This window comes from Protopterus annectens, chromosome 3.part1 (genome assembly GCF_019279795.1).
Source record: "Protopterus annectens isolate FY-2018-M chromosome 3.part1, PAN1.0, whole genome shotgun sequence".
NCBI classification, from domain to species: Eukaryota; Metazoa; Chordata; order Ceratodontiformes; family Protopteridae; genus Protopterus; species Protopterus annectens.
The window spans coordinates 1,193,593,376-1,193,619,616 of record NC_056732.1 but is presented as its reverse complement, the minus strand read 5'-3'; positions in this window follow the sequence as shown (position 1 = coordinate 1,193,619,616).

Genomic DNA, 26,241 nt, shown 5'->3' with positions numbered 1-26,241 from the left:
TGGATGTAGTGAGCAATGATGATTTTTTGTCAAGCTGAACTGGCCAAAATGAACTCTTTGACTCGAAGACACAAAAAAGTGGCATTTGGGATCAAGGTTGTGACTTCTTTGACTGTTCACATTGGATAATGAGGTCTTTTTAGCACTTTATTCAAATCTCATAGGTCAATACATATTCTGATGTCATCTGAGCTTTTGTTATGAGCTACCACCATGGAAGATGCTCATTCATTTGGAGTAGATGAACCAAATGGACAAATCACACCTTGTCACACCATTTTATCTACCTCAGCTTTGAGTCTGTCCTGCATGGCTACTGGAACTTTTTGAGCTGGCCTGATAACTGGACTGACCTCTGGTTCTAACTTCATGGAGCACACAAGTGGAAGCTTCCCTAGTTTGTCTTTGAAAAGATCAGCATAGGTAGAAAAAACATACTGGGCGAAATTAGAGTAGTGGTCTTTCAAGTTAATATGATGGACTTCCTTATTAAATGAAAGCAGTCCCATTTTCAAACTGTCTCTGAGCCCTAATAATGACTGGACTTGCCTCTTGAACACATAAAATAACAAGTCATAGCTTCTCCCAGCAGAATAACATGAAAGCACTACTGAGCCTTCAGTATGAATTTCTTCACCTCCATAAGCAACCAGCTTCACACACCTTGCCAAATCAAGCCTTTCAGCATGACCCACTCTACCAAATGTTTCTGCTGACATAGCATTGCACTTGGAACCTGTGTCATCTTTGAGCTCTACAGGTTTGCCATTTATCCAAACAGTACAAAATTCTTCATTCTTTGCACTTAAATTTACTGCATTGGCTATTTCATGAAGCACTAACATACCATCCACATAAAGAGTAGGGTTGCAGCTCTCTAATTAATCGACTTGTTTCTTAAAATGTTCCCTTTTAATAAAAGAATGTGGGCCTTTTGATTTACAACACCTTTTAAAATCATTATATTTATTGCATTTATGGCATTGCTGACCAAAAGCAAAACATTTTCCTTTTTAGATTCATGGCTTCCACCACAATTACAACAGATGGCAATGAAACTAGATTGGGGACCATACTTTGAGTTTGCTGACTCACTCTTATGCTTCACTGAGACTGTGCAAACTCTGGAATTTGCTGGAAAGTTCTGAGGTTTACCAGTGAGTGCTGCAGGGGCTACAGTTGCTGCCATGTGCTTGTGCCTGTTTCTTTTAACTACATGCTGCACACTATCAACATGAGATTTATCACTTTGCCTTCGAGAGCTATTCTTATTTGTAAGAATATGTGTGTGCTTTTCTGTGAGCTGATATATCTGACAAAATCTCAGTGGCCTTATTTAAAGTTAAATCACTGTCACGAAGCAAAATCTTTCTCACAGCATCATCTTTAATATGATGCATAAGTCTGTCCTTTATCAACTCATCCCTTAAACCAGCAAATCTACACATTTTAGCTTTGTTTCTCAAGTCAAGTTTCACCAGGCTTTTGATCCCTTGTATAAAATAAGTGCCGTTCCATTGTTACATTCGTCTGGGGTTACACATTTCTCTAAATTTATATTTTAAGCGCTCAGCATCCTCCCTTGACTCATCCTGTGCAACATTATGATGGTATTCCCCTCTCTCCAGTATAGATAGCAGGTGCATACACAAATGAACATTCCCTTTCAATGGCTTCTGACTCAGCTAAATTAAGCAAAATAAATGCTTTTGTACAGTCATCTTTATCAAAAAATGCAGCCTGTATGAAAATGTCATAATCATGCTCAGTCTCCAGTTCTCGGCAATATTACTGTCAAACTCAAGTGCAGTGAGTTTTCGAAATCTGTCTGCCATGCCCAAGATGTATGTATGTACACACTGAAAATATGGCCCTTGTAATTAAGTATGAGCAAACTGTTCTGTAAGCTTCTAAAAACATTGAAATGCACAATAAACTCTTGAAAATACTGTACTCTGAGAAATATTCTCTGTAACACTGCACAAACAAGTGAACACTTCTGATAACGCGGATAGCTTTGATAAATAAGACAAATATGGATTCACTAGACATGTATTGAAAAATGCAGACATTTACCCTTATTTAATTAGTTTTATGTAATTCAGACTTTATTTCAAACATTTTCCATAGTAATTCAAATATCTTTAGAAATATTGGAGACATTTGTTTATGCCAATATCATTTAGAATGTTCTCTATGCCTCATTTCATACTTTCGAATAAAAAATAGAGTTGAGAAAGTTTAAAGCCTGAAATTAATGTTGACCTGTTTTGTGAAGGAAGCATATTGTAGTGATGATTCATTCCTTTATATTGCTCCATTTCTGATTGGGTGCCCCTGGAAATCAAACTGAAGAATTTGGATTCCAGACTGGCTTTAAGTCATTTTAGACATCCCACTTCTAACACCATGTCGCTCGTCCCTCTCTAACATAGATGACAAGAAGGCAAGGTATTTTGTTTAGATGCTTTAATACCTAGAAACACATCAGGATGGATGGCAGCATCATAAAATCTAAACAAACCCATAGCTGGAATTTTGTAAATAATTATATGTCACTTGAAAATATTAATATGATTTATATAAAAAAGTGACACTGCCAGCTCAGCTATCTAGCATTTTGTAAATAATCATATGTCATTTGTGAATATTAATATGATCCATAGGCGTGTCTTAAAAATGTAAGAGAACTACATGCTATGTGTGTATTAAACTACTGGTGCAGAAGTGTGTGTTATACTGTTTGTTATGTACTAAGCTTCAAGAATGTAACCACATGTGTATAAACTATATACCTGTACAGATATGTGTTTTAATGGTAGAAGTTGGAACATACAGAGTTATCTTCCAAAACCTCAAGAAAATAAGTGGAAATTGTTTTATGATTCTGTTATCTCTGTTTCAGCTCAGAGTAGACACAATGTCTAGAGTTGGAGGTTTTCCTATAATCTTGATACAGAAATAATTACTAGGTTTCAAATGTAAAAATGTTTAACTGTTTTATGACTTCCAGTTCTAGGCAAACTTCTGAGAGATATGTACCTCTGACACAGAGGTGCTAAATTCTAAGTTTCTGTTAGGCTGGGAACTGAAGGCAGGTGACAAACAGTGATGTCATCCCAGCTAACCCAGCAGTAATATGTATTATTAATTTAAGAACTATCTCAGAGAGTGAGTCATTTTGTATCTTGTCTTGGAAATAGAAACATCCCACTCATCAGCACTTCTGCCTGTGTCTTGTCAATAGTAAGTAACAAGGGAAAAGTGATTTATTGTAGGTATAGACAGGAATGTAGTGAAGATTAGTTTGTGTTTTTGATATTTATTTGAGACTGTCCAGCAATGTTGTTTTAAAATACTTCCTGTGATTCTGAACTCTGTAGTTACTGTATTGTTTGAGAATTGTCTTGTTCTTTTATTATTTATTATTAAATATATTTAAACCTTTTAATTGTGGCTGGTTTGTTTAGAGAAATTTAAGCTCGTACTTGCATATGTATTTGGTGACACTGTATAGGCCACTCCAATAGCCTTAGCCTTGGTCACACTTACCATTTGGATAAAAGTAACATTACACAGTAAAATTGGTCACCGTTTGGGAAGGGCCTTAAAGTAGCTGATAAGGGTGGCAGTGCTAACTACCTTATGGTCTGGGGAGAAGAGAGCATAGCTAGTAAACCCATGCCGGCCTTTCCCAGGTGTGTGTTTGTGCATAAATCAAATCTCAAAGTGTGTGTGTGCGTGTCAGCTACTTGGGCAGCGAAACAAAGCACTGGTTGGACAGAGAGAGTGCTGGGAGGACTTGGCTTGGAACCCTGGCTAATGATTCAACTCTATAGCTGTGCCAGTGGGGAGTCTTACTGGGGATCTGGAGAAAGAGGGAGAAACCAGCCCCAGACTGACTATAATGTCTATGTGCTCTTAAGAGAAATTGTACTTTACTGTGCACGTACTTGTCATCCTCCCAATGTGTACATCCCTTACTGGTGCTAGTGGTGATGATTAAGGCTCCTTGATTTCTGGGCCAGTGTAGGGGCGTCACACTTACATTTTTATTTATTTATTGTCATTTGATAACTGGGTTGGTCCAGCTGAATCAAAGGCCCATTTTCAGTGGAGACTTTAGGAGAAAAGTTTCAGTTACAATAGCAGTCATTCAAGAAGAAAGTGGATATTGGAGAAGGATAGCTAGGAACAGGACCAGGTGTTTTGTAGATAGTGTTTAAGTTCAAGTTTGAAATGGGACTTATGAGGGATATTTCTTATTTTATGTGGGAGGGAGTTCCAGGAGAGGGCTGCTGAGTACTTGTATAGTGACTTCCCAATATTTTTTGTGGGTTTGTAGATGTCCAGGAGCTGTTTGCCAGATGTACAAAGCTGACATTGGGGGCTGTATAGTGATACAATGTTAGAGATAGAGTGGCAGGAAATGCGGTTATAAAGAATAGCATGTGTTATATGCAGGTGAAGAAGGAACAGTTGTTTGGAGAATTCAGGCCATTGAAAAGACTTTAGAGCAAGGCAGTGGTAGGATTTGTAGGGGAGATTGGAGGCAAACATAGCTGTTTGATTGTAGATTTGCTCTAGTTTGCTGAGAAGAGATGACTGGAGGTTGGTAAGGATAGGAGCAGCATACAGAAGACAGGGTAGGAGGAGATACATGGCTAGGGAGGGTTTGGAGGATGGTGAAAGAAATTTATGATTATTGTACAGGAGGCCATGTTTTTGGTTGTTTTTTATGCCTTGATTGATATGTATATTGGATTTTAGTTAATCATGGTGATGCCCAGTAATTTAGTATGTGGTTGTGGTCTAATGATGGCATTGTTCAGGGAGGTAATGGAGAAAGAGGATTTATGTTGTGCTAGTATTTTAGGAAGAAAAAGTAGTATTTTAATTTTTTTTAGGATTTAATATTAGTTGACTATCAGTGAATCAGGTTTCTATGGAAGAGAAAGTGTTTTGGGTAAGATAAAGGAGTTCAGGGATACTGTGGGCAGTGGTAATAAGGGTGGCATCATCAGTATATTTTAAAAGTGTTGAGAGGTTAGTAGCAGAGTGTAAGTTATTAGTGAAAATATTGAACAAGAAGGGACCCAAAATAGAGCATTGGGGAACACCATGTAGACAGGCAGAAATGGGGAGGTGACAGTTTGCCAGCATATAGATTGTAGTCTATTAGATAAATAGCGAGAGAACCAGGCTATAGAGGGAGTAGACAGGTGAAGGTCAGAAAGTTTAGTTAACAGTTCAGAGTGTGAGACAGTATCAAAAGCATTTGAGAGATCAAGGAATAGAAAATAAAGAAGTAGGTTGTTATCACGTGCCTCTGATACAGTTTGTGTGAAAGAGAGTAGAGCAGTAGATGTGCTGTGATGGGGTCTAAAACTGTGTTGGGTGGGAGTTAAGAAATTATTATCACGCAAGTGTTAAAGTAGCTAAGAATGAGCACATTTTTCTAGTATTTTGGAAAGTAGAGCAATGGGATGATAGTTTGTGGGGTCAGTGGAGTTACCACCTTTATGGAAAGGGATTGTGTAAAAGTATTTCCATAATTTGGGGACAACAGATTTGGCAATACAGTGATTAATAAGGGCAGAGACTGGGTAGCCAATAGAATTGGCAGCAGTTTTAAGGAAGTGGGCAGGTAAGTTGTCTGCAGAGGGAGAGCAGGGTTTGAGTTTATTCAGTTGGGATTTGATAAAGGCAGTGGGAACAGGTAGTAAGGACAATGTATTAGAGGAAGAAGGACTAAGAGGTAAAGTCAAGGAAGAGGCACTGGGAATATGTTGAGTTAGTGTTTGGATTTTTTCTGTGAAGTGATTGTTTAATACTGCAGCAGTTTCATTGGCAGTATTGAGTGGGAAGGAATTGAGGGTGGGAGGGGTACTGGGGTAGAGGACTGTGTTAATGGTGGACCAGAATTCCTTGGGGTTGGAATGTGGGCTGCAATGGTTGAAAGTGAAAAATGCTTTTTTTTCTCTTCAATGACTCGTTTTTTAAATGTTTCTAAGTTCATTGTAGTGTTGGAGTAGGGGAAAGGTTTTATTTTTAATCCAGGTTTTCCAGGCAGCATCCATCTGGTACATAATAGAGCATATTTGTTTAGTGAGTCAGGAGGCATAGTTTGGTTTTACTCTGATTTTTCATGAGGCCATAGCGTTTATTATGTCAAGAAATATTTTGTTGAAAGCAGTTACAGCATCATTAAGGGGAAGGTTATAAAGGAAGGTCCAGTTGGCACTGGACAGTCTAGAGTTAAACTTGCTTGGGTTGAAGTGAGTCAGATTATGACACTCTTTGAAGAGGTGTTGTTTGGTTGACTATTGAGACTATCTATGGACATAGGTAGGGGAATGGTCATTCAGAGAGTTGAGAAGTGTGCCAGGGTTATGATAGATACAAGGGTCAGAAGTTAGGATTCAGTCTATAATAGATTCAGAGGTAGAGGTTTTGTTGGTTCTGGTAGGGGAGGATATGAGTTGGTGGAAGCCATATAGACTGAGGCCATGAGTAGGGGATGAGGTGGAAAGTAAAACCCAATCAGTGTTTACGTCACCAAGTATAATGGTTTCCTAGGCAATATTTTGGGAGAGCCAGGATAGAAAGTTTCCAAGAATAGGAATGTTGTCACCTGGGGGAATATAAATGGAGACAAATAGCAATTTTTTATGGGGGTTAAGGTGGCAGTTTACAATGAGGATTTCTGCAGGAGCAAAGCTGGGTAAGGGTGTTGACAGTGGAGAGATAGTAAGTTGCTAGGAGTATTATATGGCAACACCTCCACATCTTTTATTAGCTCTGTCTACATGATAGATGTTGTAGCCTGGGGTTAAGATTTCTGATTTAGAGATGTGAGGCTTTAACCAGGTTTCAGATAGGGTTAAGATATGAGGGGAGTTAAGTTGGATCCAAGAATGAGATTCAGTTGTTTTTTTTTAACAATGCATTGGATATTTGGAGAGAAGATAGTTAGGGATTTAGGTAGGGGAGAAGGGTTTGGGGTAAAGACTGAGGGAGTGAGGTGGAATAACAATGTGTGAAAGAGGTAGAGGTTGTTGGTCCTGGATTGGGATCGACATCTCCGCCAACAGAAGTGTATCAAAGAAAGTAAGTAAGATGGAGAGAAGGTCTATAGTACAGGGAGTTCTAGGTTTAATAAAAGTAGAAAGAGGGACATTAGGATAGAATTTGACAATAAAGAGGTTGAAGGGTAACAGTGGAAATAGGTATGGAGAGATTAGAGGTGTGTGAGGGTTGTTGTGTGAGTAATGATGGTAAGTGAGAGTAGGTTCTGGTGGTAGGTAACGAAGTGATGTATGGTATGAGGTAGACAGGGCTAGTAGGAGGAGAAGGGGAATAGTGAGACAGTGCGGGGACATCTTGGGAATTGTAAGGAGACAGTTACTGAATAAGAGTAGAGGTGTTATGTTTTGTTGGGAAGATGAGAAGTAGGAGGTTAATTATGCAGGGTATAAGGTAGATTGGTAGAGGGAGAGTGCAGGAGGTGGTGTAGTGTAAAGTGGGAGGGGGAGTGGCTGACTGGAGGAGAGGGCAAATTGGGTGGGTAAGTGGATTGGTCAATGTGTGCTGCGGAAGGAGCTTAGAAAGTAAAAACCTAAGAAAAGTGTGGGTGGGTGAGAATGGGGGTAGGGTAAGGGGAGCGGAGTGAGCCTGAGAGAAGCAAGGGCGAACAGAGCAGGTTTACCTGGCTGGGAGCAGGACAAGATTTAATAACTAACAATCAGGTAAGTCAGAGGAGGTTAAGGTTGCAGAAAGAGAATCAAAGTGATCCTAAGGCAGGACGGGATCAAAACCAGGTATGGGTCTGGAGTTCTGAATAACAAAAGAAATTGCCTTGGGATAGTGTGCACTACTTTAGTATAGACAGCAATAGCAGCTTAATTGTGTTACGTGTTACTATGTGTTAAAATCACAAAAATGAGCACTAGAGACACAAGATTTGGGTTGAGATAGCATATGTACTAACAGAAAAATGCTCTGGGAAATGCAAGAGCTGAAGAGCAAGCAATTCCTAGACAATACTGCCACCAAGTGGCAGAATGGGATTAGGTAAATGACTGAAAGGTCAATAGAAATAAATAGAAAAGTAAAAGCAATAAAAGGGTTAAATGGCTGGTCAAAGAGAAGAAGACAGGTAAGGGGGCGTATTGGTGTGTGTGCAGGCTACTAACAACAGTTAAACACTGCAGCAATAACATTAAATGATGGCAACAGTAGGCAAACACCTACATTAAAATTCAGCAAGGGAGCATATCCATTTCCTTTTATTTGTCTTTTAGTTTTAAATGAATCCCATGGGGTTTGAAGTCAACAGATGGTAGAGTAGAGGTGCTTGAAGGGTGGCAGAGTAAGTTCAACCGAGGTGTATGCTTTAGTAAAAAAAAGATACAGAAAGCAGTTTTAACAAATAACCCAGTTAAGAAATAAAGTGGAAGGTGTTCAGACAGAGCACAGTTAATGAGACACAAGCAGTATTACAGGAAGCCAGGCAGTTAAATTGGAAATGTATGCAGCATGGGAAAGGGCAGTTTGTAGAGAGTGAACCAGAAAAGGGGGGGGTAGGATACATGGCCTGGGACAGGCCAGCAGGGAAGGCACATCAAAGTAAGGAAGGGAACACAAGAGCACAGAGATAAGCTAACTAGGGGGAAAGAACTGAAGTATGAGTGAAAGACAGAGGGTGAAAGTGGGTATTAGAGAGAGGGAAGTAGCTAAATAAAAAGAGATGGTAATAGTGGGTGAAGCTGAAAGGTATCAGAGTGAGGCAGTTGAATAATTAATACCAGACAATGTAATTTTAACATCAAACCAGGCAATGCTGCCTGTCCATGCAGCACTACTTATAGGTTAAAATACAAGATCAAGAGTTTTGACTAACAAATAGCTGTATCAACACAACAGAGCTTACCTTTCAGATGTTACATATTTGCTACAATATGTAACATCTGAAAGGTAAGCAAGTCTCACAAAAATACCACAATTCAATATCAAGCATCATTAAGCAAAAAAACAAGCAGAGTAGGGTATAGTTATGGCAGTAGGGTAAGAGACAAATATAAAACAGTTTACTTACTGGCTTGCACACAATGCTGAGAAAAGGGGGACATGCTTATTAGTGTGTAAAGTTAGATTTAAGATGGCACCAGCCTGTATTGACCCTTACTTGTAGATTCCCATCAAGGTGGGAGGGGACTACACAGCCTAGGCTGCAGTGAGCTAAGAGAAAAAGGGGGGGGTACTAGGACAAGGGACTGGCCCAGGCCACCACACAGAGTTGTCTCAGCTGGGAGCAGGACAAGATTCAATAAAAAGCAATCAGGTAAGTCAGGGGAGGTTAAGGTTGCAGAGAGGGAATCAAAGCAATCCTAAGACAGGGTGGGAGAAAAAACAGGTATGGGTCTGGAGTTCTGAACATTAAAAGAAATTGCCTTAGATGGTGTGCATTGCTTTAGTATAGAGGGCACTCTCAAAACCTTACTACAAAATAGAAGTCAGGCTCGCATGTGTTCAGTATTTGTACACTTGTGCAAGCCCTTGGATAGCTTCTTAAAGGTAAATACACACACATTGATCTACATTAACGAAGATCTTGGAGAGCAGGAATCCTTTGGGTTAGGAACCTCTGTAACTTTTTAAATTGTCTTTTGTAAGTGTCTAGTGAGATATATAACAAAGGGTGCATTGACTTTAGTAACAGGTCTGACCATGGCAGAATTTAAAGTAATGATGACTTTCCTGGTTTTGTAAGAGATGCCTTTGGGAATTTGTTGTGAAATATAGAAGGATTTCTTAACTGCAGTAGCATCATGGTGATCAGAGAAGATGGAGCTATCTACCCAGGTGTTCAGATCTTCAGTCACTGTCTCACATGATAATTGAGTGTTGTCAGTGCTCTAGTTTACACTGATTAGTTGTTTCCTGAAGGGATAATACTATATTTCTTGATATTTAGTTTCAGACAATTTTCTAAATAATAGGTGTTAGTTCATGTTAGTTCATTTTGAAAGATAAATATATCTTCAGGGAACTTGACAATTACATATACTCTGCAGTCATTAGCAAATCTGGTGGTCAACCAGAGATCACTGTTGATAGTTTTACAGTTAGAGAAACAAAAGCTAAAGAGTCTGCAGTTGTGGCTGGTGATTACATCTGTGTATAGTTTGCATGTACACAATGTCTCTGTCTGGGTTTTGTTTATGTTCTTTGAAGAAAGTGAATGACCACAATCTGCCCAGTATGTACCCACTCATAGTCACTTTCCTGATTACATACACCTCACATGTCTGACTGCAATCAACAAGGCCAGTCTTAGGTGAAATGGAGCCCTAGAAAAAGGACTTCAAGAGCCAACTGCTGCACACTTATCCTACCAGAACGCCACTAGTATCCCTCTCCTGTTTTGCATCATCCTGATCCCACACCATCCATACAGATCGCTTCTTTCTTGCTTTTCATACATTGTCGTACTTTTTTGTTTCCCTTATGCTTATCAGTTACCATAACTGGTGACGGTTCTAATATAATAAGCATGGAGGATTTCCATGATTTAATCCTGCAGTGTGGTGACCCCAAGGCCACCACAATGTCATAGGGTTCTAAATACTCTGAGGTGCATCTTGGAGGCAAATGTAAGGAATACTGCCTGCCTTTCTGCCCCTCCAAAGAAGAATAGTTATCTTCTTTGTACCCCTCTGGTGGTAGACTAGGACAAACGTAAAAGTACAAATGACCAGAAATCGATATTATAAAGCTGAGGGCCTTGGAGAAGAAATCAAAGCACATGGACAAAAACCCAGATAGAGAAAGTGAGTACATACAGACTATAGACAGAAGTAATCACAGCCAAAAACTCAAGAGAACCAAGTGTTGTTAGATAGCAATATGAGTCAGTGTAACACACTGCCAATGATCAACTGTTATTACACACATCATGCCCAAACTGTCATAGTCAGCCACTTAATGAGTACAATGCTAATGTTGACTATGATAGAAAGTCAAAAGAAAGATGGCGACCTAGCTACTTTTAGGTATACAGAAATTATTCTTCTCTGCTCATTGATGTCATACTACAGTGAGGAACCCCCACCCCATACATGTCTCAACCTCTTATCTCAAAAATCCAGGTGAAAGACAAAAATAATGATGGAAGTACCAAATGCAGAAAGAACTATTGCCTTTATATTAATACAAACTTGCTAAAATAGCAGGATTTGCATTAACATTCATTTTTGAAGGTTATTTTGTCTGAAACTCAAATGGCTGTTATTTCATCATCATTTACTGACTGCAATCGTCACTGATTTGCCAAATAAACCATAAATATTTTGAGGAATAGACAAAAAATAGCATGGAAAAAAAATCTGAGACATTTGGCTAGATGAGGGACAGTTTAAAACATTTGGTCCTGCCACACATATAGAATATCGATATATACTCTATATGTGTGTGAGGTCCATGTGTTGAATGTATATGTATGTATACATCTATATTTTAAATATACATACATACATGCACACACACATACACACACACACACACACACACACACACACACACACACACACACACATATATATATATATATATATATATATATATATATATATATATATATATACATATATATATATATATATATATATATATATATATATTGCAAGTTCAATATATTGATTCCATCCTACATTTTGATGCTGATATTAATGTTTGTGTATGGTGCATTATTTCACTGTGCACTGATCTTTCATGCATCTGTTGAGTTTGTTGTGGTCAACACACACACACACACACACACACACACACACACACACACACACACACACACACACACACACACACACACACACACACACACACACACACACACACACACACACACACACACACACACACACACACACAAACACACACACACACACACACACACACACACACACACACACACACACGTGACATCCATTGCAACCACTTGTATGACTGTGAATGTAAACCACAGGAGTTTGCCTGCATCAAATGAATGAATGAATGAATGAATGAATGAATACATAAATAACTGCCATACAGGAATTTATCTTGTTAGCTCACTGTTGTCAGAACATAATGTGCAACCCTTTTGATACCAAATATCTCAAGTTCTTATCTTAACAACAAGGAGAACATTAAAATAATGGTATACAATGGAATAAAATCATGGACAGGTATTGTCTTCATATACTTAGAAATCTGCTACATGAATAGTCTTTGCATTAGCATACATTTTTGAAGGCTATTAAGTTTGAAACTCAAATGGCAGTCATTATTTACTGATTCCAATCCTAGTTGATTTGCTTGAAAAAAAAAAATTTACAAGCACAGACCAAAATATAATTCAAAATCATCAGAGACATTGAGAAAAATCAGAGACTATTGGCAGCATCTGTACCTCCCACACTTACATACATGTGCATGGAATTGTATGTGTGTGTATGCACACACACATATTACACAGATGTGACCATAAATAACAGCCACTTGCATGCAAGTGACTGTATACCTCAGTAGCTTGGTTGCATCAAATGAATGAATGAACACAAGTATTTATCTTCTCATCTCACTATTATCAGAAAGCAGTGTGCCACCCACCATAATCCAACCCCACCCCCAAAAATAACCTCTCAGCATCTTATCTCAGGAATCACTGAAAAAGCTGAAAAAATAATGGGGGGTTCATAGAACCAAAATCTGAAACAAATATTGCTCTTTATGTACTTAAAAAGTTGCAAGAATAACAGGTTTTGCATTCACATGCTTTTGTCTGAAGGCTAAGCCTGAAATTCATATTTCTGTCGTTATTTGGCCAATAGGAAGTGCCCCTCTCTGCTTCCTGTAGCAGCCTGGTGAAATACCCATTGAGTGATGTTTCTGATGTCCCCAAGAGCTATGTCAGTTAGTGGAGTACACCTGATGCTGATTTTATGCTTGGGCATTTCAAAAACAGTCCCGCAAAAGGATTAAGCTGATTGAATTCATTTTGTTTTGGATCTCCTCAGAACTCTGCCCATGCACAAAGCTCCAAGTATTTGGAACAAAATAGAAAGTCAGAAAACCAATTATTATTTTTGATTAATAAATAGCTGACTTTCTGAATTTAATACAATTTATTTTCTATTTTTTCTTTAATTGTGGAGCTGCAGCCCAGCAACCAGTCACATGAGACCCTGTGAATAGGAGATGAACAAGCACAGGTCCCTGGGGGACACATCGGGTCACCTTTTCTCTGTTTGAACAGGCATTACCTATGTGTTGATTTGGTTCTTGAGACCATTGGCTATCTATCTTATAAAATATGGATCAGTATTTAATGTTATTACTTTGTTAACAACTCCTTCATGGGGTATGGCATCATATACTCTGGCCAGATCAGGATAGGCAGCATGAACAAGCATGCCCACTGTCCAGAACTTTATTGACCTTCTCAAAGAAACCTATAAGATTTTGCAGGCCTGTCCTACCCCTTAAGAAGTCAAATTGTAGTGGGTTGAGCCTAGCAAGATGTTTCATATCAAGATTTATGAGGTCAGTGATGATGTGCTCCAAGGGTTAGCAGATCAGACTTGCAATGCTAATAGGTCTCTAGGTTCCAGGGTCTGTGGTGGGTCTAGTTCTCATTTATAGTGGCACCCCTACAGCAATGATCCAGGATTTGGGGATGTAGCCTGTGGCCAGGCTTGGGTTAAACAGTTTGAGGGATTCTATGAGTGCATTTTTGACACCATTGATTAGACAACATTTTCAGGACCCATGGAAGACATGTTTTGGGTTTTGAAAGTACCTTAACGACATGTCTCTTAGTAAGGATTAAGGGTGGGAATGTTTTACAGATGGTTTGTGTTGTGATAGGAGTTTCATGGGGGAGAAGTTGGCTGCAGACTTTTTTGCCAGTATGTTTGCAACATCATCTGAGTTTGAGTGGGAGGCAGGATTGTAAAAATATCAGGATAATGTTGTGAATTATTTCTTAGTTTTCTAACATATCTGAGGAAGGAATTATCCTTAACCTCAGTTTGTAGGATGCTTTGCTGGTTCTTAATAGTAGCCTTCAATTCTTCATGTGATTTATTTATGAATCTGCAAATGCATTTGTTTATAATGGGGACTACTGGTTCAATACATTTATCATAATGGGCATACAAATCCTTAGCTGGATGTATATCCTTGTCTAACTACAGAAATATTGCGGGTAAATGTAGAAATTTTGTAGGATAATTGTATGAGGTTGGCATTTTTCAAGTCTCTAAAGAGGCTGCTATTGGCTATAAGAATAGTCTTTAGGGTTCCAAAGCTGTAGCATTATTGTGTTGAGCATGATTTTTTGGCATTAAATCAACTATAGTGTGTACCTGAGGTTCATATGTAGCTACTAGTTATGCAGTCCAAAAGACCATTAATGAGCCTTGACCAAATTCCCAATTGTCCCAAAGCTCTGTCTGATTAAATTACTTCATCAAGTCTACATAGTAGGCAATTAAATGCTAAGAGAACTAAACCCCATACCACAGAAAGTAGTTCATTGATAGATCACAGTATTAATCCTCTGCACCAAATGCCAAAAAAAACAAGGAGGGGAATTCAAACACATAACAGAATGGAGCCAAAGCCTTAACACTCTACATTAAATGGGAAGCTAATCTCTACTCTAAGTATACTTTGTCCTATAAAGATTCATTATCTCCCTTCCATTTTAGCCTCCCTGCACCTTCTGGGTGGAATACTTCACTCACTACATACCCATACCTAAATATTTTAACTCAGAGATTACTGTAAATTGTCAGTAGAGATGAAAGCAGCTTCCAACAATAAATACTGTCTCTAACATTAAAAATAGCATGTTCTGATGTTCATCACCAAATAGAATTTCAATGAATCATTCTAAGAAGAATGCAGAAAACAGAATTTTCAGCTTATTGATGCCATCTGATTACCCATGTACCTGGGTGTCTATGATGCCTAGTTTGTACTATGAAATATCTAATTACAAGATGCAGAGGAACCAAATTGTTAAAGACAAAAGTCCAAAAAAACACAGCTTCGGTGATCAAGCCTGCCCATACTCATATGTGCCCCCTATACACACACAGATACACTCCAAACTTACACATACTAACTTCAAGGTCATATATACATAAAGAAGGGAATAATCAATGATTTGGCGACGATTCCGATGGAAAAGAGTTGTCGGTATTTTGTACTCTTGACATATTGTTATCCCATGACTTCACTTTTAGAGAATTTGATCTCAGCAAACTGTAGATGTGCCAGTAATTACATTCAAAATATTATTAACATCAGTATAATTGTTGGACTTTTTAAACTGCAATATTGCTTCATACCTATCCACTTAAATTATGTTTCCTGTCATATGAATTTAAGCATGTGGTAAGAAGCTAAAAAAAGGTGTCAGATTACAGGAACAAAAATAATCTCGTGTGCACATTATAACATCTGTACATTGGTACCGGTTCAATATACAGTGAGCAACATTGGTTTATCTGGAAAGCACAGTGGGTCCTGTGTTATTGATTTTGACATATTGGTAACCTTGGTATTTCTAAAGTGTTACTGACTTTATACATATTTATGTTCAGACTTCAGAAGTAATGAATCTTTTCCATCTGGTACATGTTAAACTGAACACCTTCCATACATAATTTAGACTCCATATGGTTTTAGACCATCGTTTTTCCCTTTATTATATATTCAGTTTGATGTCTTTTATTACACTGAATTCAAAAGGATCTATGAAAAAAATGCTCTCATATACTTGTTCTAGGTTTGTAGATAAAAAAGTGACTGTGTTATTACTAGAGGTTTTAAAATGAGTGAGTTTGTTAATTTATCAGTTCATTTTGTGTAGCACTGCAGCAGACTTCTGAATTAATATTAAACAGCAGATCTGCAAATAAGGGATACTTTTAAACAATGCGAGAATTGTTTGCCTGGACTTGATTATAGAAAAATGTAACATGCTAGCTGATATTCCTTAAAATAAATTTACTCTTGATGTAATCTCTATGTGCTTCACTTATGAATTAAAGTGCAATGTAGTTATAGTTTAAAACAAATCTTTAACACTGGAGGAAATGTAATAATGTGGGTTACTAAAATAAGATTAAGTAAGTTAAGCAATATACAAAATGGCAAAAAACAATTACTTAAGCTATATAATGCTTTTCTCTTCTCTTCAACCCATGTGTGAATAATCACATCCCTAAGTGGTAATACAGTCTACCCACAATGCAGCCCTGACCCTCTCTAAAAATAAAAGAGGTTTGGTAACAAACCAGTTTGTCCAGGGACATCTTCAGAGGGGGGTAGATAAATATAGTAGTAGGAAATAAGAGGGTAGGGGAGATGAAAGGGTTAAATAGGGATGAGGGATGATTGGGAGGAAATGAGGTAAGGGTGGGGAAGGGCTTAAGTGGTTTATGGCAGTGTAACTGGGTAAGGAATCACATTTTGGCATGAACTTGCTATACAGCAGGTTCATGACCGAGGTGACCTGTAGGAACTTGGTGGTCAGGTAGGCCTTGGGTCATGGTATGCTGACTAAGGAGGTGAGTAATTGTAGTATAGGATTTTTAATTTTTTTAATCTGGAACTAAAGGGAACATATTTTAATATTAAACATAGAACAATGAAGACATCAATTATATAAAGTGTCACAAACTCTGTTACGAGAAAATGTTGCCTTTGATGGTTTCTGTGGTCAACAGTTGCAGAATGGTTTTCCTCAGTGGAGATTTTACCTTTTTTGGTGGCTTTGTAGTGAAGTGTTTTCTATGGTTGTTTAGGAGATGCTTCTGTTTGGTTTGGTTTCATTTCTGTTCAGCTGTCGATGGGTAGCCATGGTCCTATTCCAAGCTTGTTTCATTTGCTGTCGGGTTTTGGACTGTAGCGTTCACTTGGGTCTCCTGGAGTCACTTAAGTTCTCTATGATGTGCCTACATTGAGAATATGTTTGTCTTTTGATCGGAGCAGGCTTGTGGTGAGACATGACAGGTTTTTGAATACTTCTGTGCTTGTCTGTGACATGTTGCAGTTGTCAGTGATGTTAGTTTTGAGAGCATTTTGGGTGCTGTCCATGCATGATGCCTATTGCTTGTTTCCATTTTGTGAACTTGTTGTGGGTGTAGCAGATGTTTAGCAATTGAGGGAGCTGACTGCCACAGGAAGGTATTCTGCTTATTCTTGGAGGTTCTGTGGTTTTGTTCCTTTTGGCTGAGCTGTAAGTCTCAGTTTAAGTTATTTTCATGGGCTGTGAGGCACCTGCAGATAGCTGTTGCTCCCCCACATGCACAAGTAAAGTTAACTTGCAAGGGGAGAAGTTGAGAAGTAATGTTGAGGGATGGACTCACAATGTGTCTTTCAATAGTTTCAGATTGCTGATGGGACATTCAAATATTAGCACAGTGACTACTGTAGAAGAAATTAAATGCTCTTATGGTGGCAAGCAGAATTGACTGGATGATGATTGTGAGTGGAGTTCAGGTTTTGTGTCCTTCAGGGGATGCTAGATAGAACAAGAGCTGGTTTTGCAACTCTGTAAGTCTGAGACCAGTGTGTGGTTTTCAGGTGAATGGCTTGTAGAATGTGGGTGAGTGTTATCCCATCATTATGTAAGTATTCTGGTGAGTAGGTTAACTGATGGATTGTGGTTTTGGAGTAATGTTCTGTTTTGTTGGTTGGGAGGAGTTGGTCATGGTGTTATTGTTTCCTTTACATTTCAGTGGCGTGTCTTGTTGGCTTACTTGTTGTGTAGTGCTAGGGTTGAAATGGCCCATGGTTTTCACTGCTGTGGTGCATCTTGTTGGACTGACTGTTTTCTGATTCATGGCAGGGAGGGTCCAGGGTATTTTGTGGGTGGTAGGCATCACTTTTCAGCCCAAAAGTTTTCAAAGGGTGTCTAGATTTGCCACATATTTGTGGTCCATGTCATGAAGTGTAGTTTTCTGGCATATTTGTGATGAACCATTAAAGATGAGGTAGGAAATAATGACAGACAGTAGAGTTTCAGACTTTATAACTTTAGAGGATGTTCTATTGGCTTTCCAAGTTTCTAGAAGCAGTATTTACAACTGATTTTTTTTTTTTGCGTCAGCAGCTCTCTCTGCTGGAATTGTTTGTTGGCAGAGGGGGGTTGTAACAAATCACAGTCCTGGACTGTTACAATGGTTCTTTGTGTTGGAGAGCGAGTTTTGCGGGATCTGAGGTACCTGCAAGCAGCAGTTGCTCTCCACACATGCACAGTGAGGAAGTAACCACCGTACCTTTCAATGGCCCAGATTTTGCTTCATATTGTGTTCTGTTCCTCATAAAATGTTTGAGTTTCTGGATCCAGGCACTAAATAATGATATACATTTCTTTCTAAAATGTTTGATTTTCTGGCTAATTACTGCAATCATCTGAGGAGTGTAGTCGGATGATGAAGTGCATTTGTTTTTCGGACTTCATATCCTTCAGAAATATAACTGCTGAGATGGATCTTGTTGTTTTGGCAGCTTTCTGAGTTTGTGGGACTGGTGTTTAAAATGTGCCACAATTACAACCCCCCCCCCATTCTGTCAGGCTTTGTCCAGATTTTTGCATTAGGCATACCTCTCAATTGTCCATATCTTGCAGAATGTCTGGATTTCTGCCTCATATTTTGGTCCATTTCTCATAGAATTAAGGTTTTCTATCAAATTAATGTCAAATCTTTAGGGATTCAAGTTTGAAAATGACAGACATTTGAGGTTCAGACTTCATACCAGTCAGAGAATTCATGTTAATGCAAACACTGTTCTATCAACTTATTAGGTTTAGAGCTATATTTGAAGGTTGCCCCTAATTTTGGGCCTTTGACTCATTTATATTTGTGGCTTTGTTCAGATTTTTGTGCTAAGGGGTTCAGAGGTGTGGCACTAAGAGGTTGAGAGGTATGGTAACCATTGTAGGTGAAGGGGAAGAGGAAGAGCCTTGGTGAGCTATTCTTCTGGGGGTTTCAATTAACTCTTAACTTTCCATCTCCAAAATGGAGAACATCAGGCATCATAACATGGGACAAATGGGGCATGTGGTGAAATGCAGAATATTAATGGCGTATTAGCAATGTTAACTAGGAGGATTAGGAGGGTTAAAATAGGCTGTTCACTTGTATAATTAAAAAAACTGTTAATGAATTAATATGATCAATTTCGATTTACCTACTATATCAGTAAGGAATTCCTATATGGACTGCTGGCGCCTTGGCATGGAATTTCAGGAAGTGTGGACTGCTGAAACTACTAATGAGGTGCATATCATGTGTGGGGCTGGGGGGGGGTCATATATCTTAAATAAAAAGCAAAGGAAGGGACAAGTGGAAGGAAGTGCAGTTTGGAAGGATGCATAGGGGATTAATACATACTAACGGAAGGAAAAGACAGGAGTTTGGCTTTAAAATGTACTTTAATTGTTTATTTATTTACTTGCTTATTTTCTGTCTAACTGCTACATTACTTATCATGGTTTTTCTTTTGGCAGCTGTCACATAGGAAAGCATGGGCAGCAGTCAAGGGATGCTGTTGTGGAGGATCTACTCAATGCTAGAGCAGGTGGGACGTGCAGCATGGGCATCGGTCAGTATTTGAAGGAAGCGGGCTCGAAAGGTGATGGAGTGTGCAACACTCAGTGGCCTAAGGAAGTGGATTTGAAAGTTAAGGGATTCTGCTGGGTTGGAGGTTCAGTCGCTGGGGTATTGGACAATAAGGTCATAGGTTATCTTGCTTTATTTGGTATTCATTAAGGCACACTAGAGTTGGTGCAGTTGGGGTAGTGCAGTGGCAAGTGAGGGGATATGTTGGGAAGGGTACAGCAGGGTTGGGAACTGTTTCTGGGGAATCTGGGGTTCCCAAACCGGTGGGGGAAGTAACAACAATCACATGATCATAGGAAGTTACTATGCTAATGGCTCTAAGGTTCTTACAACCTAGCCAAGCACCCTTATTACCACGTGCGGCACCTGTTGCCCTTATCCAAGAAGGACATGGATGGAATCTCTGGGATGAATTTACAGCTACCCATCCAATTGTTTAAATGATGTTTGAAGTGGGCCAGTGAGGTGTTCTGTTTGACATGAAGTGGAGTTGTTCCAAAGGAAGGTATCTTCTGGGGGGACATTCAAGCAAATTCTACTAATGTCAAATGCCAGGTTATGGTCTTTACAATGATTGCAATGGGTACTTTTTGACTTGTACATTGGGATGATAGCAGATGGCTCAGTATATATATAACTGTTTAGAGTAGAGTTTGAGGGAGCATTTTATGTCTGCAGGTGTTTTGGGGATATGTGAAGAACTCTGTGCCTCATTGGCTAATCAGAAGTTAGAAGACTTCAGCAAGGCATTGTTTTGGGATTCCTTGTACATGTAGGCCATGTTTTAATTCTTTACCAGTTGCAAGGGTAACACATGGGAAGTAAGCTTTGAGGTGAAGGATAAGGACAAGCAGTGGATTAAGGCTGTTGTTAGCTTCTTGGGCTACCGGACTTGCATGTTGGCCAGTTTACTCGGGTCATTTTAGGAGCAGGATTTATAAATTGGTGTACTATTTTACCATTTTGATGCCCTTTGGTGTACTTCAGAGGGATGCCCTTTGAGCAGATGGTTAGGGTTGTTCATGGGGATTTACATTTGCTTAATGTGGCAAGAGATGTTAGGGTGTTGGGATAATATGGGGGGTTGGTTTATGGCTTGTTGGGTAGGGCATTGCCAAATTGGTTACATTTGTGTTGCAGCTGCCTCTGGGAAGCAATTTGATGGGAAAGATTTAATTATTTGTCAGGCTTGGGAACAAGGTAAGACAGTTCAGTTGGTTAAGGAGGATTTAGCTGAGAGAAGTATAGCTGCACAGGTGAAAAGGCTATGTGAACTTGCTAAATCCTGGTCGGGGGTTCATTGCTTGGTAGGGTTGGGGTAGGTAGTGTTGTGGTAGAGCATTGCTAGAGTGGTTAAATTTGGGTTGCAGGACTTTGGGGCACCTGCTATAAGAAAGGCATATGGTAGGGCATCATCATAGTGATTACATTTCTTGTGCAGCCACTTATGGAAGGAGTTTGGTTGGAAAGATTTGGTTATTTATCTGGCTTGGGAATAAGGTAAGGCAGTTCAGTTGGTCAAGGAGGAGTTAGCTGTGAGTAGTATAGTTTCACGGGTGACAAGTGTAGGTGAACTTAATCATGGTCGGTGGTTCATTGGTTTGAATGGCTGGAGTAGGTTTGATAGTCTGAAGAGTGAAGACATTGGCTATTGACAAGATAGTTTGGATGGTGAGGGCTGGATTTGGTAATGGAGGTTTATTGGACTACAGTTCATGTGGCATTTTCTTTTATGGATGTATTGAAGTTAATTGGAGGGTAGTTTGTTGGTCAGCAAATGTTAAGATGCCATTAAATGTTTTCTTCTTTATACTGGGTAGTTGGTATGATGGTGGGATAGCTATTATATTGATTCATAAAGGAAATTTAATTGCGGACATTATTATTGACATTGGGAAGTAAAACAGGGCTGCAGTTAGGCATGATGGTGCACAATGGTTCTTGCATGGTTTTACATGCCGCAAGTTTAGTGTTTGGTGGTACATTTGGCAGGTAATGACCTGTGAATCATTGTGAAGCTACTATTGGTAGTTAGGTAAGTGAGAATTTAGCTAATATATGGAGGTTATGCTAAGTGATGAGGTTATGATTTGTTACTTTAATATTGGAGAGGGATCGGTGGTTTACTTTCAGCTGTTTAGGCAATTGGCTACTTTGGTTATTTATGTGATAGGGCTTTGGGAGGTGATGACATGGATAGAGTTTGGTTAGAGAAGATGGAGTACACAGAATGATATTTGGCTTAATGCTTTTTAATGGGTGGTTAGGTTGTTGGAAGTTTGGTAGACGATAGGGGGAACAGCCTTGTCAGGTTGGTGGGTGGAGAAGAGAGGCAGGGTTAAATGGGGATGAGGGATGATTGAGAGGAAATGAGGTAAGTGTAAGAAGGGGCTTAAAGTTTTTATGCAAGTGTAACTGGGTAAGGAATCACATTTTTGCCTGAACTTGCTACCTGCCCCCTCCCTTTTTTGCTCGAATAATGGGGCTTGTGGTTATTTTATCAGTCTGGGAAGGGCTGTTCCCTCTCTGGCCTTGGATGTTCATTTTAATGAGCTGGGAAAAGAAAGAGCAGTTGGATCTGCTTGATATTTAAAATAAGCAAGCAGAGGCCAGGATGCTGCTTATTTTTAGTGGAGGTGTATTTCAGTAAATGGTAAATGAAGTGAGTGATGGGATGCTGCTTCATAAGTAAAGTAAATGAGTGGAGGTACGGATTCTACTTACTGGGTCAGGATGAGCAAGGTCACACTGTCCTGGTTAACATTACATGGATGTTTATGTTGTGATTAATATCACCTATGTTATGTTTGAGTTGTAATTAATAAATATTGGTTAAGCTAATAAAAGTCATCAAACATCCTTTGGTGTGATGTGTTTATTGAAGGGGACCAGGACAAACAGGTTCAGCAGTTTGTGATTCTAACAGTCACCAAATAATGTAATGACATTGAACTTACCTAGACAAACAGCATCAGGCACTAGAATGTAGAGTCTGTGGCAGCCCTAGTCAGCAGGTGATGGACAAAACTCCTCACTTTTACTACCTTTAGCAAACAGTGCCACTAGTAATTGTTATAACTCTTCACCACCAACATTTGAGTTTATCTCACTTTTTCTACAACTCATTGCATAGCATTCTTTTCCTCCATAAAATCTTAACTGCTGCTGCTGCTGTAGTTGGTGTTTTATGAAATTAGCAGTAACACCCTGATGGTCAAATTTTAGTACTACTCAAGGAGAAACTGGAAAAAGTACAGTTGTGTAAGTAGCCAGCTTCCAAAGCTTTCAGGGCACCTTCCACACGCCCAAATCATTAGTCATTTTTAGCTGGCTAAATGTCAGATTTAAGTGTAAAGCTCTTCAGAGCTTTCATGCCAACAATGAGATGGAGGCAAAAGCCCTGAGAGGACAATACAAGGAACGTAGCAATAAAAATTACACATTCTGCTATAAAAAATACATACAAATATAATGTGGGCTGGAGGGAGGAGCTGACTATTGCTGCAGTGATCATTTGAACATCTACTGTTATGGTAAGTTTGCTTTTTCAACTGTACTATGCTATTCATTTAATCACTGCTGCAGTAGCTTTAGCTATACGGGTAGATTACCTTAGCTTAAACTGATGGGGAAAAGTGAGGATGAAGGTTCAGGGCCCCCTGGAGAATGGTCTTAGCAAAGCCCCTATGCTACACCTGGAAAACTAACTTCGTGTATAGTGCATTGCAAAAGTGTTTAAGCCACCAATGAGCCTTGGTCCTGCTTGGAATTATTTTGCTGTGGTAGGAATAACAAAATTATTAGCATGAGACAACTATTTTGAAATAGTCTGTTTTGACCCAGGTTGTCATTTGTTTCTTGCCTTCACAAGAAATGAACAACAGATCTATCCATGTACAGGAAGCAGTCTGTGATAATTTTTTTGTTTCCCATCCATAGATCCAAGTTACACTTGAATATGGATAAGGATAAAGTTTGTTTTCTTTGGATGGGGAGTCTGCCCCAGAACAGATGTATCATCTGCAATATATACCTGTTCTTCCAAACTGTTCTGTTGATGTTGCAGTAGAAGTATGGATCCCTTGGCCAAGTATTTTTGATGTTATTTGATTTGTCAGCGTGCAGTAAATCCATCAGTATTGAGTCAGAGGATGCCTGCGCACCAGACAGAGGTCACCACTTAGCAATCTGCAGGATATTGAATATAGTGACAGGGCTTTGAGTTGGTCCATATAGAATGTATTGTTTGGGCCTTGTAACCTTTTAGTAAGGTATCTCTGTGGGAATTCCAGTTATTGCATGTTCTCCTTCATTTTTAAATTCTGCATAGAAGACAGGGAGCTGGATAGATTGGCTTAAGGAAAACTGTGATACTACTATAGGAATAAATGAAATATTAGCTCTTAATGAAACCCTATGTCTGTGGAAAATGAGATAAGGCTGACCCACCATAAGAGCTTGCAATTCAGATACCCCTATTGCAGAGGTCAGAACAATTAGTAAGACTGTTTTCCACATTAAAAGTCTCAGGCCAGCTTAATGAGTTATTTCAAATGAAACAAGAGCAAGTTTTTCTAACATGAAATTTAGATCCCAAGGAAGAGCCACTTGTTTATGAGAAGGCTTCTTATGTAGCATAATTTTCAAAACAGTTTTACATGAGGTTGTACTGATAGAGAGGGGGATTTATGGGCAGACATATTGAAATGGCCAACAAGTGGACCTTGACTGAGGATTAAGATAGGCTATAGTAAGTTTTCTTTCAAATACTGTAGTACCAGAGAAACTCTAGTTCTGAATGGGTGCTGGTTCTTTTTTTGGTGCCATCTAGACAACCTCTTATATTTGCTAAAATATGATTTTTTAGAACCAGGCTTTCTTGTCTTCATTAATTTCTGCTGCACATCCTCAAAGACAAGGTGCCTAAAAGGTATTAAAACTCTATTATTCAGGCAGTCAGTTTTAGTTGTTTAGGGTCTGAATGTATCAATCACCCTTGGTCTTGCGCGAATAAATCCAGCCTGTGAGGAAGCTTGTGGTAATTACCCCTGGTCTTTACTAAAAGCACAGAAAACCACTGCTGATTGGGCTAGAATGGAGTCGCCACAATGATTTTTGGAAAGTCCTTCTGAATCTTCAGAAGTACCCTGAATATTATTGGAACGAGTGGAAAAGCATATATGAGTTTTCTTGTCCATGGAAAAGAAAAATAATCTGTCTTCCAGGCCTTCCTGATGGAGTGCTAAGAGCAGAATTTTGCCAACTGATTGTTGAGAGCAGAGGTCAGTTCTTGAAAGACCTCCTGATTCAGTTTCCATTCATGAAGGTATGTCTTGGTCCTGCTCGGCTTGTCTGCAACACAGATTTGCTCTTACAGTATGTAAGATTCCTCTGGAGTGAGATTGTGCTGAAAAGCTAGTATATTTCAGACTACCATGGCTAGTCTGGTACAGAGAGTAAGATCTGGTTCCACTTCCTTGTTTATGCACCACATTACTGTGGTGTTGCCTGTAAACACTTGAAGAAGTCTCAGAGACCACAAATGGTTGAAAGAGATGAGATCATTTATAGGAGCTAACATCTATATTATGTTTATGCATTTTCATCTGTTTTTTTTTGTTTTTGTTCCAAACACCCTGCACTTTTATCCCAATGGACATTGCTCCCCAGCAAAGTCAGAGATGTCTGTTGTGACTGACAGTGCTGGAGCAGGGAAGGAGAATGGTAAACCGGGATTTTGAGAAATTTTGTTTCTCTATCATAAAATCTCCCATTTCACAAATCCCAAAACTGGAATTTGAAAAGTCGAGGAATGTTGATGTGGGACCAAAGGGATTTTGGATACTACTGAATTTTTCTCATGTGGAGTCTAGCTAGAGGTATTATAAGTATCATAGAATATTTCATCATCAGCCCCCTTTTCCAATTTTTTCTAAATGAGGTTTGGGTATTGTGTTAACTGTCACAACTCACTCAATCCAGTACCACACTCCTGCCCTCTCCAACACTCGTGCCTAACTGTCACAGATCTGCTTTCACATAACCCATCAATCTCTTTGCTGGACATCCTTGCTTCCTCTTATCTTCTTCCTGTCTGTCCCAAATCTTCCTCACCCAATTGTCTTCTGCTTTTCTGCATATGTGTCCAAACCACCATAATCTGTTCTCTTTGATCTTTTCTGCAATTGGAGCTACTTTGGCTTCTGCTCTTATAGATTCATAGGTTAGTACCAGGCTATCGGCCCTAGGGCCTATACAAGCCTAATTGTAATAATTCCCTGGCTATTTCTTCCCACAATATTTACTTCCCTGGACCCCTGTCTAGCAGGGCAATTGACGTGATCCCCGGGGTGAATTTCCTTTCTTCCATCAAATCATCAAGGTTCCTTTGAAGAGGGCCAACGAGGCGCTCTGCTTGACATGTATGGGCAGTCTATTCCATAGTCTGGGGAGTCTCTGGGTCAGGAACCTATCCCTCCAGCATGTTTTGTTTATTGTGATAACAAGGTTTAGATCCCTGGAGCATGTGGCTCTGAGAGATTGGGATTTCTTTAAGTGTAGC